A 22,076-nucleotide genomic window follows, 5' to 3' on the forward strand; every position below is an offset into this window, starting at 1 on the left:
GCCTTGATCAATCTGAATCCATTTAAAACAATATTCACCGATATTAAATAAATTTCAGATTAATACACACACATGGTTCATACAAGGGCAATATCCACTTACATCTTCTGGCTACTCCAACATGCAGCAAAACCAAGCATGCATTAAACCGAGTCTGTTAAAGAGAGGCAAATCATTTGCAGACTTGATTCTGCCCATCCAAGCAAACCAAAATCCTGTATTTATGCATGAAAGCCCTCAGGGTTTGAAGGACTATTTTTGTTAGAAATGCCTTAAGTAATTAAAGTTTATCTTAACTTTCTCACACAAAAAAAAAATACAGGGTTCTCTCTTTTTAGACTATTGAAGAATTTGAAAGACGACAGGGCTTCTCAATTAAACAAAGAAATGTAATCTAGAAAGTTTATGAGCCTCTGGGTAGATCCTTAACCTAGTAAATACACAGAACAGCTGAACGCAGTATTTCTTTTGTTGATAAGATTTTCATAATCTTTAATAAAGCAATGGGAGCTCTGCTCCACTAAGGATCTCTGAAATCACCTGCAACACTTCTGAACCGCGTTTGGACTTTACCAGTTTAAGGTTCAAATTGAGAGTGAAAACTGGGACAAAAAATCTGAAAGTTCTTCTCCAGCCAGCTTTCCTTCCTGCTCTCCTCATTTACTCACACCTTTTATTACAAAAAGCACAATCGCAAAGTACAGCAAGAGATGGGAATAATCTTATAGTGTCAGCAGAACCAACTCCTACAGGCATCGTTTTCAAAAAGGAAAGCACAAGGGAAACTAGAAGATGCACTAAATAACAGATTCACTTTGCTGGCACCATTTTAACAGAAAGATATACCCTTAAGACAGAAAGCACTGTCCTATTTACCGAACATCATTAGCTGAAAGGTGTTTATTTTCCTTTGTTCCGTTCCTGCTCTAGCTATGCTGAATCAAATTCTGCTATAAACATGGAGGCTGCACAGATGTAATACAGGCCAGAATTTGGCTTGTGGCTTTTTTATTTTTTTAATTTTTTTTGTCCCAAAGGCCCTCCCTACCTAGCAGGACTGGTGTGTTAAGTGGATTTCAAATACAGGCACCAGGATTTTCCCCTCACCCACTCATTTTACTACGAGGGAGTAGCACAAAATGTAACCACAGAGAAAGCTCCACTCAGTGCACAGGGCTCAAACGCAGACTGATTTTATAGTTTAACATGGTAAAATGACTCTACCTCAAGCCGGTCGGCTTACACTGAATCTCTCACCATTGCTATCACTGTCTCATTTGCAGTAAGGTGCAGCAGGCAGAGTTGTAGAAAAGAGATCTTCACTGAGCATGCTAAGGTGCCAGACACATGCTCTTGCCTCTGTTTGAGCAGCAGCTGCCTGGCCCCTGGTGCCACACCAAAGTTAGTCTCTCTTGAAACTGACCCTCTTTCTCCAGTTCCACTCACCATGCCACAGTCACATCCCATCAGATGCTGGTACTTATGCAGTTCCTCAAGTGAGGAATCCAGGGGGTTTACTCTGGAGCTTCAGGATGCCAAAAAGTGAGGGAAAGGAATCTCAGTATGAAAATATTTCCAAATTCTTATGCATGAGGGTGCAATTCCTCTGTGCTGCTGAAGCCTGGCAGGACAATCCAAATGTTGGCATGGCAAGACAGAGCGAGAGCTACTTTGGGGACAGAGTTACGGAGGCCCTTGGAGAACACAGACGTCAGTGGGGAGGAGACATACATTGCATTTACTGCGATAGGTCTCTTCCCACTTCTGCTTAATTCAATGGGAGATTTGCTATTAGGATCTATGGGCGCAGAAGCAGGCTCAATAAGGTAGTTAAGAAAAAAATATTTTGAATACAAATGTATACTTGATGTTGAATTCACATCTGCTTAGTCTCAATTGTGAGAAACAATATTCAAGCACAGTCTGGTATTTAAGCACATGCCTAATTTTAAGCATGTCAGTAATCTCATTGCCTTCAACAGGATTACTCCTCAGCTTAACTACTTTGCTAAATTTGGACCATTATCCAGTATTAAAGATTTCCTTGTAGTGTTTGACTTGCATAGTAAAGGAGTGGTTTTCAGAAGTGCAGAGCACTCACCTTAAATCAATGGGAGCTCTCATTCCTCAGCCCTTCAGAAAACCAGGCCAGGTTTTAGTTCAATCACACAATTCTGGCATTGTTGGGAAAACATTCACGATGCAAAATGCTAACAGGTTACTCAAAGTCCCTTCACGCAGAGAACTGTAATGGCTACACATAGTGTGCATTGCTAACATTTTGACCAGAGCCTTGTTAAAGTACAGTTTTAGGCAGCAATGGGTGATCTTTCTTTAATCTGTACATTGAAGAACTCGGCTATTAGGGAGTCTTTGAGCTAGACTGAATAATGTAATCCTAAATGGGAGTTCAAAAAGAAATAGTAGGTTCCTAATAAATTCTGGGAGATGGGTGAAATGAGAAGCCATTTCACTCCCTACACAGATACATCTATCTCTTTATACGCAGACAGAAATTCTCTAGCTTTGTACTAGACCTAATTAGGTTTTAAATGAGATTCCAGCATCCATAATAGCTTATTCTGATTGTTCTTTTTATATCATACAGGCACTGAATATTCATGGTGTTCATATGATTAAGTACCAAATCAATAGAAACGGCTAGTGGATTTGTTTAAATTAATACTTTTGCTGTATAAATTTGAACTATGAAAGTTATATCTGATGTACAGTTGAGCTTTCCTCTTTTAAGAATCAGTGGCTAGTATTGGTGAGGGCTGGAGATTGAGCTGAGGACTGTGAGAGAACTGGTAAAATATAAACAGGTTCTGTATCTGGGATCAGTCATTCAAAAAGGGAATGTTACAACATTTTGGAAGGAGTTTTCTAGGTTCTCTCATGGGTGAGGGTTAAGAAACCGAGTAAGAACAACAGAAGTTAAAAAAGAAAGAGGATCACAGTAACGAGAGACTAAAAAAGAAAAATCAGACCTTTGAATCTACCACTCAGCAAGGGCATGCTGGAGTTCCCCAGATATAGAGAAAAGAGGTATGAAACGGACACGACACTGATTGACATCAGCAATGAAGGTGATAGAGAAAAGAGACACTCCAACAATGTGAGTTTTCAAAGTGTGAACCCTGAAATATAAGTGAAGGAGAAATCCCCAGAGATATAAGCTTTCCTAAAGAGATCATAATGCCTGTATGAACCCTTCCTTTCAGCAGATACCTGTGAGAGAAGGGAATTCCTCTGGTAACATTTCTATTATGGTTCACCATGTTGATGAGCCTTTTACTTCCATCCGTTTTGTATATTTGATCTCTCCTGGCTTTTTATATCTTTGTGCAGATTGTTTATTAGAATCCCAGCAGTTCTGAGGCAAGTCAGAGCTGCTGCATATTTAGGTCCTTGATTGGCACGCAGCTATCCTCCCTACTGACATTATCTTAGCAGTTCTCATTTTCCCTCCATAAGAGAAATCAGACTGTTTTTGAAGCAGAACCCACTGGTTGCCAGCACATTTCTAATCTTACACAAGATAAGGTGCAGCTCCCCGACCCACGTGACACACTGTTGGCAACTTAACTCACTTCGCTTCAATGTGTTACTGTCATTTAACCATTTTGTCCATTGATTGTATAGTCACTGAGTTTGCTTTTAATTTAAATGGAAAGCACCATAAAATTCAACCATTTCAAGTGTGCCTAAATGACTTGGGAACCTAAGTTAATGGGACTTTGAGGATCTGGGCCTAAATGACTTGGGAACCAAAGGTATTTAGGCACCTAATTCACATGCTATCAGTGGAAATATTTCATACAACATGCACTCAGCCTGCGGAACTCATTGGCACAAGATATCCTGGAGGACCGAGCTTGGTAAGATTCAGAAAAGGACTGGGCATTAAGACGATAACAAAATCAAATGGTTATACTGATAAGGATTAATAATTAAAACCCAGGAGTTTTGGATGGGAAAGAAACCTAATGCCTCAAGGCATAAGCCTCTTAGGCCCTATCTACACTAGAGCACTTACAGCAGCTCTCTCCCGTCAACATACTTAATCCACCCCCAATGAGTGGTGGTAGCTATGTTGGCGGGAGAAGCTCTCTTGCCAACAAAGCACTGTGCACAGTAGTGCTTATTGCCGGTGCAACTTATGTTGCTCAGGGAGGGTAGAATATTCACCCACCTGAGCGACATAAGTTTTGCCAACATCAGAGGTAGCGTAGACATGGCGTGACTAATGGGAATCAGGAAGAAACTTTCAATGTGGCAGGTTATTCAGTAATTGCCTACTCAGGGGTTTCTCTTCCTCTCAAGCAGCTGATGCTAGGCACTGATGGGGACAGATTTCCGAACTAGAAGGACCATGGGTCTGAGTTCGTCTGGCAATTCCTTTGCTCCTACGCATCAGCTGATTCTAAGGATCAAATAGGTGATCAAATGAGATTGTATTTATAAGCCAGTAAACACCTCTGGAATCTACTAATTGAAAGTAAAGGACTGCATCAAAGAAACCACATGATACAAATGATAAACACAACAACAAAAATCTTTTACTCACTCCAGTGACAGCCAGAGAAATCTAAAATGAAATACAACTATTATCTCCATGGTAATTTAGGCAGGTTTGGAGCTGTCCTGCACATCTGATTGCATTTTTACCTCTGAGCTTACTCGCCCACACACCAGACCTAAAATAGAATAATGTTATCTCCAGTCTCAACTTGGCTCCCCCAGTACAAGGCCTTTATATATTACATGCAATTATGATTTATCTTTTAAATTTTTTTCTTACTCTTTTTTTCATGATGATGCTCCTTTGACTAATAAATTATGAATTTAGCATTTAAACACCTCCACTTTGGTTTCCATTTGGAATCATCAAGAGTGCAATATTTCCTTTTGTTATCAAGTAACAGAGACATGATGTGATCCAGTGGTGAAGGTACAGGATCGGGACACTTGGGCTCTGGTTCTTGCGTGGGCAAGTCATTTCATGTCTCTATGGGTCAGTTTCCCATCGCGGCCTTTGTGTATTTAGATTATACGCCCTTTGGGAACAGGACTGCGTTTGGGAAAGGAACTTGTGTTTGTACAAAGTCTAGCACAACGAGGCCAGGGTCTCGGTAGTAATGATCTAAAGATTAAAAGTGATAATGTACTATAACATACTACATATAAATAAATGTATTTTCAGTGGCTTAATTAGGACAGCTGGATGAGTTCTGATTTCACAGTTCTGATTGAAATTTGGACAAATCACAAAAGGCAGGTGTAGTGGTGCAGGTGGCCCACTCCAGCAGGGGGTGGGACAGAAGCAGCCAGGGAGGCTGTGGAAACCTGTAGCTAATTAGGGCGAGGCTTGTTAGGAGCCAGACAGGAGGCAGCTGCTGGGGCAGCCCAGAGGGGAGTCGCTCCCTGACTAGCAAGGGAGAAGAACTAGCTCCTGAGGTAAGACCTTGGACAGAGCAGTGCTGGGTAGGCTTGTGGGAGCAGAGAGAGGGGGCTCCCGCCTGTGACCTGCTAGGCTGCGGCCCCTGACTAGAAGGGCTGAGAAGGTACAAGGGGCCAACGGGGAAGTGGCCCAGGGAAGATAGTCAGACAAGGGGAGAGAAGGAGGGCAGAGAGGCTACCACTAGAGGGTCCCTGGGTTGGGGCCCAGAGTAGCAGGTGGGCCTGGGTCCCTCCCTTGTACCGCACCTGGCTGCGGAGGAGTGTGGCTGATACAGACTGCAACTTGCCCTGGGGTGAGAGGCTAGACTTTAGGTTGTGGTTGCATCCTGCAGTGGGTGCAAGCCAAAGGACTGCCATCCCCCCTGGAAGGAGGATGAGAAAGAATTAGTGGACACTGCAGGGGGGCAGTGTCCTGAAGAGGATACTGCCGACTGGGGGAGCAATGCAGGTCCGAAACTGTGGTGTAGAGCAGACAATGGGCAAGACACCAGCCACACAGGGCACTCCAGAGCTGGACTGAGCTAATTCCCAGACTGACCAGCAGGAGGTGCCACAGCAGTGAGTGCTTGACCCATTACAGGAGGATAAGCCAAACATTTAAGGAAATCTTTTATTGAGACTCAAGAGCCATTAAGTCATACTGAATGCACAGCATGATCTCCCAGGAGAGACCAAGCCAACAGAACTGTTGCAAACTTATGGAGATGTGTTTATTTAGAACCAAATGAAATAGGTATAAAGACAATGGCATTAGGGGTATTTTTCATTACTAGGGGGCCATTTCACTAAACCATTTCCTCCACTGTCCACTCACCTTGCCCCACCCCATCAATTAGAAAGTGCCTCTAAATAATGCTAGCAGCAGCATCTTTCACATCACTTTATGCCAGATACAGTGCTCATTGAAACCAAGGAGTTTTTTAATTGACTTCAGTGGGTTTTGGATCAGGCTGTAATGTGTTAAGGCAGACCATTTCCTTCTCTTTAATTAGAGAGGATGGCCACAGTGGGATAATGGTAAGAAATGTGACTACATCAACCCCATTCTCAGACTACCCCCGCTACATGTCCAGTTATTTCAGATCAGGTTCCAGTTCAGAATTGTCCCCAGTGAAACTGGGATAAAGTATCTTTTGGGGGGGGCGCAGAATTCCCCTGAAGCTGCCTCTTCCAAAAATATGGAGTGGGGACAATAGAGGGGCTTAAGCAGGCCTGAAGCTGTGTACTTATTTCTCTGCTCTGTAGCAGAATGCTGTGATGGAGACAGCCTGGCTAGAAAACCACCAAGCCACTGGAACTGCTGGAGACCAGGAGATAGGAGTGTGAGATAAACTTTGGAGAACTTTTAAAGTGTTGAATCTGGGACAGTGGAAAAGGCACCATTGTTTCCTGCACAGTTCAATAAACAAAATTGTGATGGATCTAACTCTGGCTTTGCCCCACCTTTCTTTGGCGGGCACACACTTTGTCTTTTCCTCTAATTCTCAGAAACTAAAGTGGTTCTGGGATTTACATGAGTTTCTTCCACCAGAGAACAAGTACTCAATATAAACAAGTAGACATACATTTATGAGCACTGCGGGTATTGGCATCTTTTGCCACACAAGTGGAAAGATCTACCATGAACAAAGAAAAACAGCAATTCGTTACAATCATGCTAACATGATGGGTAGCATTTTTAAATTTGATTTGAAATTCTGGTAGCAGCAGAGTTTATTAAAAAGCTACAAAAATGAATCTTGCATGCCTATAACAGAGTTTATTTATTAAGCTGATGGTGGTGACTGTGTTACTTAAAATCATCAAGACAGCTATTTGCACTATAAAATCTTCTTCAATTAGCCCAGGCTGACTTTTTTTGGATAATAATTTTCTTATATCTAAGGAGTGTGTGTTTCATCTTGAGTCAATGAGCAGTGAAGCTCGCTTGCTCACATATACATTATCAATTTTAGACATTGGCAGGTTCCCATGCCCTCTACAAAACATACTAAATCAGCACCACACTGTTTCTGAAATACAAAGAATGCAGCTTCTTTTCCCCTATCATGGTGATGTAACAAGCTTCCAATATAAGCCAAGAACGTTACAGAAAGTAGTCATCAATTATAATTCTGTTGCAATTATCGAAGGAGAGATTTCTCCACCAAATGACAAAATCTAGCTTATTCTATGGCAGCGTAATATCCAATGGCATGGAATGGAGATGAGGAATCCCAAACAGAAGGCTGATCCTGCAAGGTTCTGAACACTCTGGGCCTGATCCTGTAATGTACTTAAGCACATGCTTAATTTTAAGCATGTGTGTAATGCCACTGAACTGAGTGGGATTTCTCACATGCATAAAATTAAGCACATGCTTAAGTACTCTGCTGTCTTGGTGCCAGAGTACTCAGGACCTGGCGGGATCAGATCCAGATGAGTAATTTGATTAGGCGGTCTAGGTACATGGCTGACCCTGAAAGGTATCCTGAGTAGAGCTGGTTGGGGAAAAACAGGGAAAATGTGATTTTTTCCCCCCCAACATGTTTTCAAATTCAAAAACTATTGACCAGCTCTATAACTGGATGAAAAGTTGAGAAATGTAACGGAAAATTTTCCAGATTTTTTTACATTCCACATTTTGAAATTTCATTCAAATTTCAACATTCAAATAATGTCAACCAGCTCTAATTAATGTTGCGATATAAACACTTTAGAGGGTCTGCCTGGCTAGTAGTGAATCTTCTGATTGTTTTATTAACTGAACAACATCCAGGTTCTCTAACCAAAACAAGTCACTTCTTGGTTTCTTAAATAATTAAAATCATAACAGGAAACAAAATTTTAATGCTCTCCCTGATCAAGCATGTCATGCAATCAGCAACTTCAAATCCTTCCTTAAAGCACACTACTTTCCTTTGGTGTCAGGGCTTGATCCTGCAAGGTCCTGAGCTCTCTAGCTTTATCCAGCAAAACAGTTAAGCAAATAGCTAATTTTGGCACCTAAACTGGGCTCAGAGGAACATTTAGCCCTCAGTACCTGGCACTGCTGCAGAGTTCTACGCAAAGGCCTGTGGAAATTGTGTTATACTGGAAAGAGTTCATGGAAACCTTGTTGGCTGCTATCCAAAATCCTCGCTGTCCTCATGGTCTTCTATCTTGTGAGAGTCTAGAAGCTATTTTCCTTAGAACATTACAGATCTTTATTCCTATCATTTTGATTTACAGTGAGTCATGTACACCTGCAACACCTCCACTTCAGCTTTCTCCTTGGTAGTTCTAAATCTCTTCTTTGGGCTGTTGTTGAGATTCATATGTCCTCCCAAAAGGAGTTTTATTAATCTGGGATCTAGCAATCCCAGGCCATCTGCTAAAATCAGAAGAGGAATGAGGTACTGCATTGTAAAAGTTCTTTTCTCTGAAGGCCTTTTGGGAAAGATTCTGGGCCCAATCTTGCAATCCTGACTCAGTGTGAGCCCACAGAGTTCAGTCTTCCATCTGAATATTTTCAGTTTTAGCAAAATATCTAGTTCAGACAACTAGCTCAGAATGTAGGATATGTTCTATTTTATTCAAATACTATAGACTTGCTTTGCTTTTATTGATAAATCTGACACTCCAGACAGGATAGAAATGATGTTTAAAGTCTCGTTCCAGCTCCCACTGATGGATCTATTTCTGGAAGATGCTGTGTCTTGTTGTTTAATTCTGTGTCTTCATATAAGTTACAGTGTGAAAATTTAACCACATACGCTTCTTTTACCTAGAAATCTGTATTGCATATAGTGGGCCAGATCTACAGATGACATAAAATGGCATAGCTCCATTTTGTCTTTAATGGATATAAACTGGACATCAACAAGATTAGGCTTGAAATTAGATGAAGATTTCTAACCATCCGTGAAATGAAGTGCTTCAGCAGCCTTCCAAGGGAAGCGGGGTGAAGGGCAACAAATCTAACTGGTTTCAAGACTGAGTTTGATAAGTTTACGGAGGGGATGGTATGATGAGACTGCCTACAATGGCATGTAGCCGACCTGTGACTGCTAGTAGCAAAGATCTCCAACAGCCAAAGATGGGACATTAGATGGGGAGGGCTCTGAGTTGCTACAGAGAATTCTTTCCCAAGTGTCTGGCTGGGTGGTCTTGCCCACATGCTCAAGATCTAACTGATCACCATATTAGGGTGGGAAGGAATTTCCCCCAAGGTCAAATTGGCAGAGACCCTCTTTCCTTCCTCTGCAGTACGGAGCATTGTTCACTTGCTGGTTCAAACTAGAGTAAATGGTGGATTCGCTGTAACTTGAAGTCTTTAAATCAAGAGCTGAAGACTTCAGTAACTCAGCCAGAGGTTAGGGGTCTATTACAAGAGTGGATGGGTGAGGTTCTTTGGCCTGCGATGTGCAGGAGATCAGACTAGCTGATCACAATGGTCTCTTCTAGCCTTAAAGTTTAGGAGTCTATGAGCTATGCCAGTTTACACCAGCCAAGGATCTGGCCCATCAATACATATAGCAGAGGTTGCCATTAAAACCTTTGCAGTTTACAGTTTATTAACCTCAGTGCAGTATTTGTGCTATTTGCTCTATTAAATATTTATTGCTGGGTGCTTATGGGAGCATCTTGGGATTACAAGAGTCACCTGCTGTGCTGAGGCCTGCGTACTTCTAGGAAAAAGGCCAAGGGCCCAGCCTTCACTTCAGCACAAGGTGCGCAAAGACAGCAGGAAGGTTGGTAGATGGCAAACATTGGTTACGAAAGACCAAGAACAGCCGTTACATTGAGAAGAATTAGACAAGATGACTGGGGTGAGATTATATATTGCTATTTTCTTGTCTAAACTTGTATGTTCAGATGTTAAATTCCATGTGGTCTGGTAAGCACTTTGAGCAACAAGGCTAGTAAGTGCCTCACACCATGGGGTTGTAGTAGCAGCCTGAGCTTTTGTGGGCTACAGACTTTTAAAGATGGCATAGTTTTCCAGTTATGCTTTCTGAGTATCTCATAAAGTGTTCTGGGAAATCAACACTTTACAAATGGAGCTAGCACTCCCAGATAGAGCGACTCTGTTTTCAGTAACTCCTTGAAGTCTGGCTCCCCTTAGCAAAACACACAGATGTCTCAGAGGACAGTTTCCATCTTATTCCATTGTACACATCCGTTGCTTGAGAGGCAGTGTGATCCAGTGGAGAGGGCACTGGGCTGGGGTCAGTTTCCAGCTCTTGCCACTAATCTTCTGTTGCCCCGCACATCCTTACTCTGTCTTGCCTATTTAAGCTGTAGCCTCCTTGATGCAAGGACTGTCTCCTACAATGTGTCTGCACAGTAAGGTCCCACCCTCAACTGGAGCCCCTGATTCGACTGTAAGGCATTATGATTTGTTCATCTACCCTGCCTCTTTGATGCAAGAGGTCTTTCCCCCACAGACATGCGTTAATGCAGTTTTAGTGACAGTGTTTACTCAGAATACCTGCTAGTGAAAACACCAGTGTGCAAGTCAGCCAACGTCTTCCCTGGATGGCACAGGGCTGTGACCATCCAAAAATACATAGCACACAGTGTATGATTTTTATAGACCCTATCCATTTGGAAGTCTCTTTTTGAAAGGAATATAGTCTTACAGTAGTCTAGGGCCTTGTCTACGCTACGAAATTAGGTCGAATTTCTAGAAGTCAGTTTTGTAGAAAGCGTTTTTATACAGTCGATTGTGTGTGTCCCCACACAAATGCTCTAAGTGCATGTAGTCGGCGGAGTGTGTCCACAGTACCAAGGCAACCGTCGACTTCCGGAGCGTTGCACTGTGGGTAGCTATCCCACAGTTCCCGCAGTCTCTGCCGCCCATTTGAATTCTGGGTAGAAATTCTGGGCAAAAACATTGTCGCGGGTGGTTCTGGGTACATAGCGTCAGGCCCCCCTTCCCTCCCTCCCTCCCTCCGTGAAAGCAAGGGCAGACAATCGTTTTGAGCCTTTTTTCTTAAGTTACCTGTGCAGACGCCATACCACGGCAACCATGGAGCCCGCTCAACTAACCATCACCATATGTCTCCTGGCTGCTGGCAGACGCGGTACTGCATTGCTACACAGCAGCAGTTTATTGACTTTTGGCAGCAGCCAGTGCAGAATGACTGGTAGCCGTCGTCGATGTAGTCCAGGGTGTTCTTTTAACCGACCTCGATGACGTCAGGGGCACCTGGGCAAACATGGGAGTGACTCAGCCAGATCATTTCCCTTTTAAGTTTTGTCTCATGGTGATTCAGTCCTACCGGCAGTGCACTGTCTTTTAATCAGCAGCCAGCAGAAGATGATGGCCAGCAGTCATACTGCACCATCTTCTGCCGAGCACCAAGGAGATGACGATGGCTAGTGGTCATACTGCACAGTCTGCTGCCAGCAAGATGTATAAAGATAGATGAAGTGGATCAAAACAAGAAATAGACCAGATTTGTTTTGTATTCATTTTCTCCTCCCTACCTCCGTGAAACCAACAGCCTGCTAAACCCAATTTTGAGTTCTATCCTTGAGATTTTGAGTTCTATCCTTGAGATTTTGAGTTCTATCCTTGAGGGGGCCATTCTGTTTCTCGCAAAGCCACCCCCTTTGTTGATTTTAATTCCCTGTAAGCCAACCCTGTAAGCCATGTCGTCAGTCGCCCCTCCCTCCGTCAGGGCAACGGCAGACAATTGTTCCGCGCCTTTTTTCTTTGCAGATGCCATACCACAGCAAGCATGGAGCCTGCTCAGATCACTTTGGCAATTAGGAGCACATTAAACACCACGCGCATTATCCAGCAGTATAGGCAGCACCAGAACCTGGCAAAGCGAAACCAGGCGAGTAGATGACGTCAGCACAGTGACGAGAGTGATGAGGACATGGACACAGACTTCTCTCAAAGCACGGGCCCTGGCAATGTGGGCATCATGGTGCTAATGGGGCAAGTTCATGCAGTGGAATGCCGATTCTGGGCTCAGGAAACAAGCACAGACTGGTGGGACCACATAGTGTTGCAGGTCTGGGACGATTCCCAGTGCCTGTGAAACTTTTGCATGCGTAAGGGCACTTTCATGGAACTTTGTGACTTGCTTTCCCCTGAAGCACATGAATACCAAGATGAGAGCAGCCCTCACAGTTGAAAAGCGAGTGGCAACAGCACCGTGGAAGCTTGCAACGCCAGACAGCTACCGGTCAGTTGGGAATCAATTTGGAGTGGGCAAATGGACTGTGGGGGCTGCTGTGATGCAAGTAGCCAACGCAATCAAGGATCTGCTGATATCAAGGGTAGGGACCCTGGGAAATGTGCAGGTCATAGTAGATGGCTTTGCTGCAATGGGATTCCCTAACTGTGGTGGGGCCATAGACGGAACCCATATCCCTATCTTGGCACCGGAGCACCAAGCCAGTGAGTACATAAACCACAAGGGGTACTTTTCAATAGTGTTGCAAGCACTAGTGGATCACAAGGGACATTTCACCAACATCAACGTAGGATGGCCGGGAAAGGTACATGACGCTCGCATCTTCAGGAACTCTGGTCTATTTCAAAAGCTGCAGGAAGGGACTTTATTCCCAGACCAGAAAATAACCGTTGGGGATGTTGAAATGCCTATAGTTATCGTTGGGGACCCAGCCTACCTCTTAATGTCATGGCTCATGAAGCCGTACACAGGCAGCCTGGACAGTAGTCAGGAGCTGTTCAACTACAGGCTGAGCAAGTGCAGAATGGTGGTAGAATGTGCATTTGGATGTTTAAAAGCACGCTGGTGCAGTTTACTGACTCAGTTAGACCACAACGAAACCAATATTCCCACTGTTATTACTAAAAAGAAAAGGAGTACTTGTGGCGCCTTAGAGACTAACCAATTTATTTGAGCATAAGCTTTCGTGAGCTACAGCTCACTTCATCAGATGCATTCAGTGGTAATGAATGGTAATAGCTTATCTAAAGGCAGTGACCACTCTCCTTACAACCCACTTTCACTTTAGATAAGCTATTACCAACAGGAAACTGGGTTTGTGTGTGGGGGGGGGGAAAACCTGGATTTGTGCTGGAAATGGCCCAACTTGATTATCATACACATTGTAAGGAGAGTGATCGCTTTAGATAAGCTATTGCCAGCAGAAGAGTGGGGTGGGAGGAGGTATTTTTTCATGCTTTGTGCGTATAAAAAGATCTTCTACACTTTCCACAGTATGCATCCGATGAAGTGAGCTGTAGCTCACAAAAGCTTATGCTCAAATAAATTGGTTAGTCTCTAAAGGTGCCACAAGTACTCCTTTTCTTTTTGCGAATACAGACTAACACGGCTGTTACTCTGAAACTAGTCCATAACTAGGGTTCTTGGCACTGTGGACACAAACAATAATAAAGCCATCTCTGTCTCTGTTTGCCATGCCTCCAGGCCCCTATGGGCCTGCTGCATTCTTGGCAAGAAGTGACTGGTGTGAGGCAAAAGATGATCCTTTGAACTAATGTTTGCGTTTGCACCTGAATTTAAGTAAGAGGGGAGAGCTGTGCTGAGAAGAAGCGTGACAGCTACTAAGATGACTAAACTGTCTGCTTTGACTTCTGTCTCCTTGGAATCTTCTTTCTTGGCTAGGTTCTACCGCTTACAATGCCGAGTAATACCGTACTATAGAAGCATTGCCACTGATTTTTCAGTGGCACTACTCATGAAGTAAAGTGCTTCTCAAAGAGAGTAAAGTTGGCAGAATCTGCCTGTCTTTTTCCTGTTATGTTTCTTCTCTAATCAAACAAATGTTTTGCCTCAAAATAGAATAAATCCCATTTCAATCTCATTTAGAGAGGGGTTTTCTTTTCATTTTTTCTTTGAAAAATGTTATTGTGTTTCACACTGCCGCCCGTTCAGATGAAGGCAAATATAGATCCCAGTTAAGGAAACATACTACAATACCCTTTCTTCCTTGTACTAGTTTGTAAAATGAAAGCAATCTGGTAAGTGTTAAGAGTAAATAAAAATAGAATGATCTTAGGGCCAGAGCAAAGCTGTTAATGAAATGAAATCCTTTACTGATTTTTGTATACAAGTGTGCAGCTCTGCTCTTGGGTTAAAATATTACATTTCCTTTCCTGGGCAAGTGGAGATAAGAGTACTGCTTCTTTCATTTCCTTTGTTATCATATGAGAATGATCTTTTCATTTGCTAAATGATTTTTAAATTGGCTTTGGTACAGCGGTTGCAGGAGGAAGAAAGGTTTGTGCTGTTGTTAAGCAGCCACAGAAAGCAAGATATGAACATTTTCTGCATTTCTAATGCATCACTGGGGAAAATATTTTTCCAGTTTTGGATAACGGTGATAATACCAGAGAAGTAGGACTATTTCAAAGCTTCAGCTGAATACAGTAATTCACCTTACGTACTGACAGCCACGCTCTCACATGGGCATCACAATCAGCACTTACATGCCAAAGAAGGGTACCATTTGAGACGTACTGCACTGCAGGCAGAATTCCATATGCTTTGTGCTGTACATTTAACTACTTAAATAGCAACATACTAAACTACAAATTGAAAACTTTCTCAAACAAAATCACTCTTCTTGTGTGTGAAATGGGTTTATTTATTGGTAGAAATCAAAGCAAATCCCTTTTGAAATATTATTATGCCCCCTTTTTTTTTTAAATAGAAACCTACATGACCATTCATGTTATCCATCCATTAAGCTTTAGTTAAATGGTATTTCCATATTAAAAATAAAAAAGATGACATTGTCCTAATGAATGTGTCTAATGAAGTTCTATCCTTTGTCTGAGTCAGAAAAATTAAGTTTTACTGATTTTTATTTCCCTCTGTTTATCTACTGGATTTGTTCATAAGTTGTACATTATTTCTAGATTTACATAAATCCTAGTAAGAAAATATGAGCTGTGATGATGATTGCTCATGCACTTGTTGTACACATTCTCCATGCTACAAAGAGATATGCAAATATGAATTGTTCCATCTTTGATGAGCTCATTATTTCAAAATTTGACTTTGATTTTTTTGAATTACTCAGATGTAGAAATGATTCTTATTGATCAGACTTGTTCTTTTATCTTTTCTTGAATCCCAGCTAATAACTAGGGTAGCTCATAATATTAACCCCATAGCTTCCCTACCTATTCATGTACAGTGCCAGCTACAAGAGAATATGATATTGGTATTAATCAACCTGTCGTCCATTTTGCTTTTAATGTACTTAACCTCAGTGTGATTTGTTCTTATGTAACTTAGCACCCCTGGGGGAAGAGGGCATTGATGCCAGAAGGTATCAAACCTAGGACCTCTGGATCTAAACTTATGCACATTTCTACCAGGGCTAAAATAGTGGGTGGGGTCTGTTATCTCAAATGCAGCAGCTAACGCAAACCATATCCAGCCACTAGAGGGGTCAGGAAGCCACCCAGTGTAAGCACCAGTTACACTTGCTTTGAAACTTGTTACTTCCCGCTACTGTTTACTTAGATAGGACCAGACTGTGATACCATTCCTTGTGCTAAATAGTACGTTGCCCCATAAATAATCCCACTGAAGTAAACGGGACTCCTTGTGGAGAAAAGTGCTATCCATCCCGAGGAAGGATATGAGAAGTCGGCCCAGAGGGTTCAGACACATGACTCTCCAGCACTGGAGGAAGACAGATACACTGTCCCAACTCCTCCTGACATCAGTGGGTATTGTGCCTATGTATGCAAGGTCAGAGTTGGGCCCCTTTTCTCTAAAAAGTGGCACATTCAGCGGTAACATTGCCACATCCTCTAGCCATGGGTGTAGTTTGGAGGGACAAAGGGGCATTGCCCCCCAAACTGCAAGCCTCAGGCAGACACGGAATTTGCCCCCACACACACACACACGGCCCCATTGGACTGACTGGAGCCGCGCCCCCAAATATAGAAGTCAAACTACACCTATGTCTCCAATGCAGAATATTCCCATTGGAAGTACTGTGCTTAAGAAGTGACATTTTCTAAAAAGTCCTGCACGGTACCAATTACTTGGCGTGGACTGAGTATTTTTACATTCCTATATTGATTATTGCAGCACTTGCTCCCCCTGACCCAGTCAATGTCAATTTTAAAGCTAGTTCTCTTAGTGTCTGTGCTGGAATTGTGCCTTTCCCCCAAGGAATTAGAGGCTTAGTAGCCTGTCTGGATCTGGCAGATGTGCAGACTCATATTTGTCTGCTAACATAATTCCATAGATTTCAGATGGAGTTACAATAGCAAAGAATGAGTCAGAGTCTCCAATCTTTTCCTGAAAAACAAAGGAAACAAAGACAATTGGGATGGGGGGAGGGGTAAGCCTGGTTATCCCGGGGGGTATTAATTCAAGCTTTTTTGATCTGTGAAAAAGTTATCTGTTTTTGCATTTCACCTCAAACAAAATGGTCATCTATTTATTCTACAATATTAGAAGCCACATAACGTTACCTTACCTTGGTTTCTTGTTTCTTCCCAAAACACGTATGATCCCAGTGTCATCTTCTCTGATTATCCTTTGGCCACGTCTGGGAAGAAATTGAACATAACAATATAGTTTTGGATGTTCCTACTGCAAGATCAGGCTCAACTTTGGACAAGAAGAACATTAATTAAGAATATAGTGAAACCCTCTCTCTCAAGGGCCAAATCTTCCAATCCTTAGTCAAAAATCTCATACCTGGATTTCTCCCCCAAGGTTTTCACAAAAGTTTTCTTTTACTTTTAAAGAGCCTCGGCCAAATTCTGCTCTCATTTCTATCTGTTTAGGTGTGGAATAATTCCATTGACTTCAATGAGGGCAGAATTTTGGATCCCACTCTGTTTAGCTGACCAGTTTTTGCTGGTCTCTTGGGTAGTCACTTCAGGGCCAGGTTGAAGCGATCTGGATTAAAGTTTGAACATCTGTTTGTTTTCTAATTCACTGAAATCAACGGGGATTTTGACTCCCTAAGGCCTGTACGAGTTGGCCCTAATCAATTTTATTAATAAACATTTACATCATGGCAACCTCCAAAGGCCCCATTGGAGGGCTAGTGTCACCTCTAGTGATCAATGGCTCCATGTCTAGTTGGCAGCTGGTATCAAGCGGAGTGCCCCAAGGGTCGGTCCTGGGGCCGGTTTTGTTCAATATCTTCATTAATGATCTGAAGGATGGCGTGGACTGCACCCTCAGCAAGTTTGCAGATGACACTAAACTGGGAGGAGTGGTAGATACGCTGGAGGGTAGGGATAGGATACAGAGGGACCTAGACAAATTAGAGGATTGGGCCAAAAGAAATCTGATGAGGTTCAACAGGGACAAGTGCAGAGTCCTGCACTTAGGATGGAAGAATCCCATGCACCGCTACAGACTAGGGACCGAATGGCTAGGCAGCAGTTCTGCAGAAAAGGACCTAGGGGTTACAGTGGACGAGAAGCTGGATATGAGTCAACAGTGTGCCCTTGTTGCCAAGAAAGCTAACGGTATTTTGGGCTGTATAATAGGAGCATTGCCAGCAGATCGAGGGACATGATCATTCCCCTCTATTCGACATTGGTGAGGCCTCATCTGGAGTACTGTGTCCAGTTTTGGGCCCCACACTACAAAAAGGATGTGGAAAAATTGGAAAGTGTCCAGCAGAGGGCAACAAAAATGATTAGGGGACTGGAACACATGACGTACGAGGAGAGGCTGAGGGAACTGGGATTGTTTAGTCTGCAGAAGAGAAGAGTGAGGGGGGATTTGATAGCTTCTTTCAACTACCTGAAAGCGGGGTTCCAAAGAGGATGGATCTGGACTGTTCAGTGGTGGCAGATGACAGAACAAGGAGCAATGGTCTCAAGTTGCAGTGTGGGAGGTTTAGGTTGGATATTAGGAAAAAAAATTATACTAGGAGCGTGGTGATCCACTGGAAAGGGTTACCTAGGGAGGTGGTAGAATCTCCTTCTTTAGAGGGTTTTTAAGGCCCAGCATGACAAAGCCCTGGCTGGGATGATTTAGTTGGGGATTGGTCCTGCTTTGAGCAGAGGGTTGGACTAGATGACCTCCCGAGTCCTTTCCAACCCTGATATTCTATGATTCTAAAACAATATCCATATGAACCCAGAGCAAGAGGCTGTCCTGCTATGGAGAACTCACAGTCTAAAGGACACAGCTAAATTGCTGGGGATGGAGAACAAGACACAAACAAATGAGTCTTTTTGTAAGTTGCACACGATCTTGTTAGTTACATGTTCTGTTGTTAAGTTGTTTTTAACTGGGGTAGACAAAAAGCAAGTTGAATAGCAGGAATGAAAGAACAAGTAAAATGGAGAAGGAAGAGGAAAGAAAGGATAAAAGAGGTAGTTTCTGCACATCATATGGCTAGCAATGATCAGCAAGGTACCAGTTAAAAAAGAGGGGGAGGACACTGAAACCAAGATAGTCTTTAACTATAGTTTAAAGGATTAGTGTCATTTAATTTGTCCTGGAAACTTTTGGGGGATATTTACCAAGAGGTGGTCTTCAGCACATCTCACTGAGCACTAGTCCTTTTCTATACTGAGAGCTCTCCCAACATCAGCCAGCTGGAAAACAAAATGTAAACGGGGCTGTATCCAGAAGTCTCCATCTCTGTATGATCATCTCAGGGAGGGCTTCTCAGACATGTTCACAGTGTATGTGAGAACTTAATAGTGAGATTGTCTCATGGACACCTCTTCTTGCATTGACCGTAGCACAGACAGCCCCCCCTCTCATTCCAAGTGATGGAAACCAACTCCTACTGTTAGCAATTCACATAACATCGCTATGTTAACTACAGCAGGGGCCTACAGGGAAAAGTTACATTAGGATGCTATTTAATGTATCTTTAACCATCTGAATGCAATTGAGCAGCTGGAAACAACAAGAAAGCCAGCACCATGTGACCAACCAGCTCTCATGGACTATCTGTTCCACAAACCACTGATCTAAGGAGAGCAACTGGCCCACATAGACCAAAGATTTTAACAAAACAAGATCCTAATCCTACTGTCACTGAAGTCAATGTGAGCTTTGCAAATGATTTCAACAGGAACAGGATCAAGATGTAGTTGCGGTACTGCATGGGAAGAGATAGGGTGAGGTGCAACAGAGGAGCAGATGTTTCCTTGTCTACAGTATTCCCAGGAATGTCTTTTCTTAAAACCCATCTAAGTGCGGGACTAACTTGGGGCAGGTCTATCTTGCTAGCTGTAGCCATACTGGAGAATCCTTCCAGCCCCAGATTTGTGCTAACTCCCCTAGTTTGCACAGCTGCCTGAGAATCAGCATCTGTGTTTCACCGGAGGAACTACTTTCTACCATAGGTACAGCTGTAGGAATAACTGATTTTTCGGTTGGGTGGTCGAACCAAAGAATCAAAAATAAATATATTCAGTTTGAGTTGACCTGAAACAAAAGTTTTGCAATATCTCCAGAGAAACAAAAAAGTAGAAAATATTTCATTCAGCCTGAGACAAAACACATTCCATTTAACTTGTGGTTAAAATTCTTTTAAAATTTTATTTGATAAAAATGGGTAAAATTCCCAAACAAAAAATTTTGACTTTTCAGATTTTTTTTTAGTTTGACCAAAACAATTTGCTGAAACTGACCCAAATTCACAAATTGTTTCACTTGGCCTGAATCTACATTTTTCTGGGGGGGAAAAAGTGCCCAGTTCTAATTGTAGAAACTTATCAGGTCTCCCCCTCACCCTAGTATCTGAGAACCTTCCAATCTTTAACATTTTTATCCTCATAACCTCCCTGTAAGGTAGAACAGTGCTATTAGCCCTATTTTACAGATGGGGAATGGAGGCACAGAAAGGCTAAGTGACTTGCCCAAAGTCATAAAGGACATCTGTGGCAGAGCTACAATTTGTAACTGTATAGCAGGAGGGCATTTTTAAGCTTTTGTGGCAGGCTGACCCTTCTCCTGGCCTTTTTGTTTTGAAGACTCTCCATTTAATTTGCTTTTACACTGTTCAATTCAAGGGATTTCTTTTCCACCTCTGCAATTTCATTTCACTAATAGACTTTTTACAATAGAATCATTGCAGCTAAGACATTTTATTTTGTTTGTTAGGTCCAAGCTGACTAAGTCACAAACCTGACAGAACTTTTGACTGATGAGACCCGTGAATGTTTTCAATATTATCTGGAATAAACTTTTGCTCCTGACAATAACAGTCTGTCTCGTCATCCATAGAGGCTTCTACAATGCATCCTGCTTAACAATTTACTGTCTGGTCTGCTCCTGGGGCAGACCACTGCCCCTCACTCAGAGCAGATTGTAAAGTTACAATCTCGCCCTCAATGTGCAGGTGCAAATGTGCTACATATACCAAGGTTTGTGTGTTAGAGCAGGTCATGAAGTTTGACATACTGAAAAAAAATAAGATTTTGCTACATTCAGCCCATTTTAAGGTAAAAGTTTGGACCCAGCATGACAACTTGCATGTTAAGGTTCCACTGCTGAAAAGTGGCTGTTTATCCTGGCACTGCTGACAGCAGTTGCAGCTTTCATCAAAGTGATCTTAGTCATCTAAATTACACAGTGGCACACGCAAATTCTCACATTGAGAAAAGGGGAAATGATGATTTGGTGTGTACAATAAAAGTTACAGCTCACTTCTGAAAGGGATTGTTTTTCATTTATATTAAGACAGCACCAAGAGCTGAATGTGCGTTTGGACTGTAGGTGAGGAAATTCCAGCTGGTAAGAACGTACTGTTTGTCAGATAATACAGAATATTGCTGTGGCTGTATTTTAAGGCACACACACAAAAGACAAAGTTATGACTGAGCTTTCAGGTAGGGTAGGGCAAATACTCCTCCCTCCTTTCCGGGGGGGGCGAGGGGGGAGGAGAGGTCAGGGAGTCCTTGAAGGTCACTTGAATTTTGAACTGAATTTGCTTCATCTCTTTTGTGTTCGCTTCCACAAATCTATGGTTAAGGATGTACGGTCTGATCATGCAAAGTACTACATACCCTCAACTTCCAGTGTCTGTGGGGCTCAACATCTCACAGGATCGTGCCCCTAGACAATAGTACATAGGCTCACATTTCTCCAACAGGGCACACAAACTCAGACACTGTGGTGAGGCTGCATAAGTGCACAGATAGATACATAGGCAGAAGTTCTGTTTAAAAGCTAATCTGGAGCAAGCACCTTCCTGTTCCTGATTTACTACATCAGTCTGGTCAGCTATTGGCAGGAGGAATGTATCAGCCAGAGATGCACTCATTGCACCATTTGAGGGCAGAATAAAGGCAGCTACTGAGCACGCTCCCCCTGTGCCATTCCATTCCGGATGTGTTTCCCCTGCTCAGGTACAATGCTTCAGGACAGCTCTGCTCAGCTGCCGCAGCTCCACCACACTGCACCTCAGCTACAAGAAGATATAGGTTTGCCTTAGGGGAACGAGCATCCCTTGTGCAGCACATGGTCCCTTCTGCAAAGGGTCTCCCTGAACAGCAGTTCACAGAGGCAGCTGGGTGTGACGCAGGAGCATACTGGAGGAAGGACGGAAAGATCCACAGTTGCGCGTGCCCTCTATTCCCCCAGCCGGCACTGAGGGCTGCATTAGGTCAGCCATTGGGGCAAAGCAGTTCTGCAGCAGGGGGGCGTGGTTGAGGATGCTGTCCCCTCCTCCTCACCTGTCCAGCC

General features: G+C 42.9%; 1 long non-coding RNA gene across 1 annotated transcript in view; it reads right to left on the reverse strand.

Moving 5' to 3' along the window:
• Window positions 1–16,878: 16,878 nt before the first annotated feature.
• The window catches only part of LOC141993651 (uncharacterized), a 123,933-nt gene continuing 118,735 nt past the window's right edge, over window positions 16,879–22,076 (reverse strand). Inside the window, exons 2-3 of the long non-coding RNA XR_012640919.1 lie at window positions 18,896–18,970; window positions 16,879–16,950 (exon numbers count right to left, since the gene is read on the reverse strand). This is a non-coding gene — a long non-coding RNA (uncharacterized LOC141993651). The remainder of the gene's footprint in view (window positions 16,951–18,895; window positions 18,971–22,076) is intronic.

Source organism: Natator depressus, chromosome 9 (genome assembly GCF_965152275.1).
Source record: "Natator depressus isolate rNatDep1 chromosome 9, rNatDep2.hap1, whole genome shotgun sequence".
Classification (NCBI taxonomy): Eukaryota; Metazoa; Chordata; order Testudines; family Cheloniidae; genus Natator; species Natator depressus.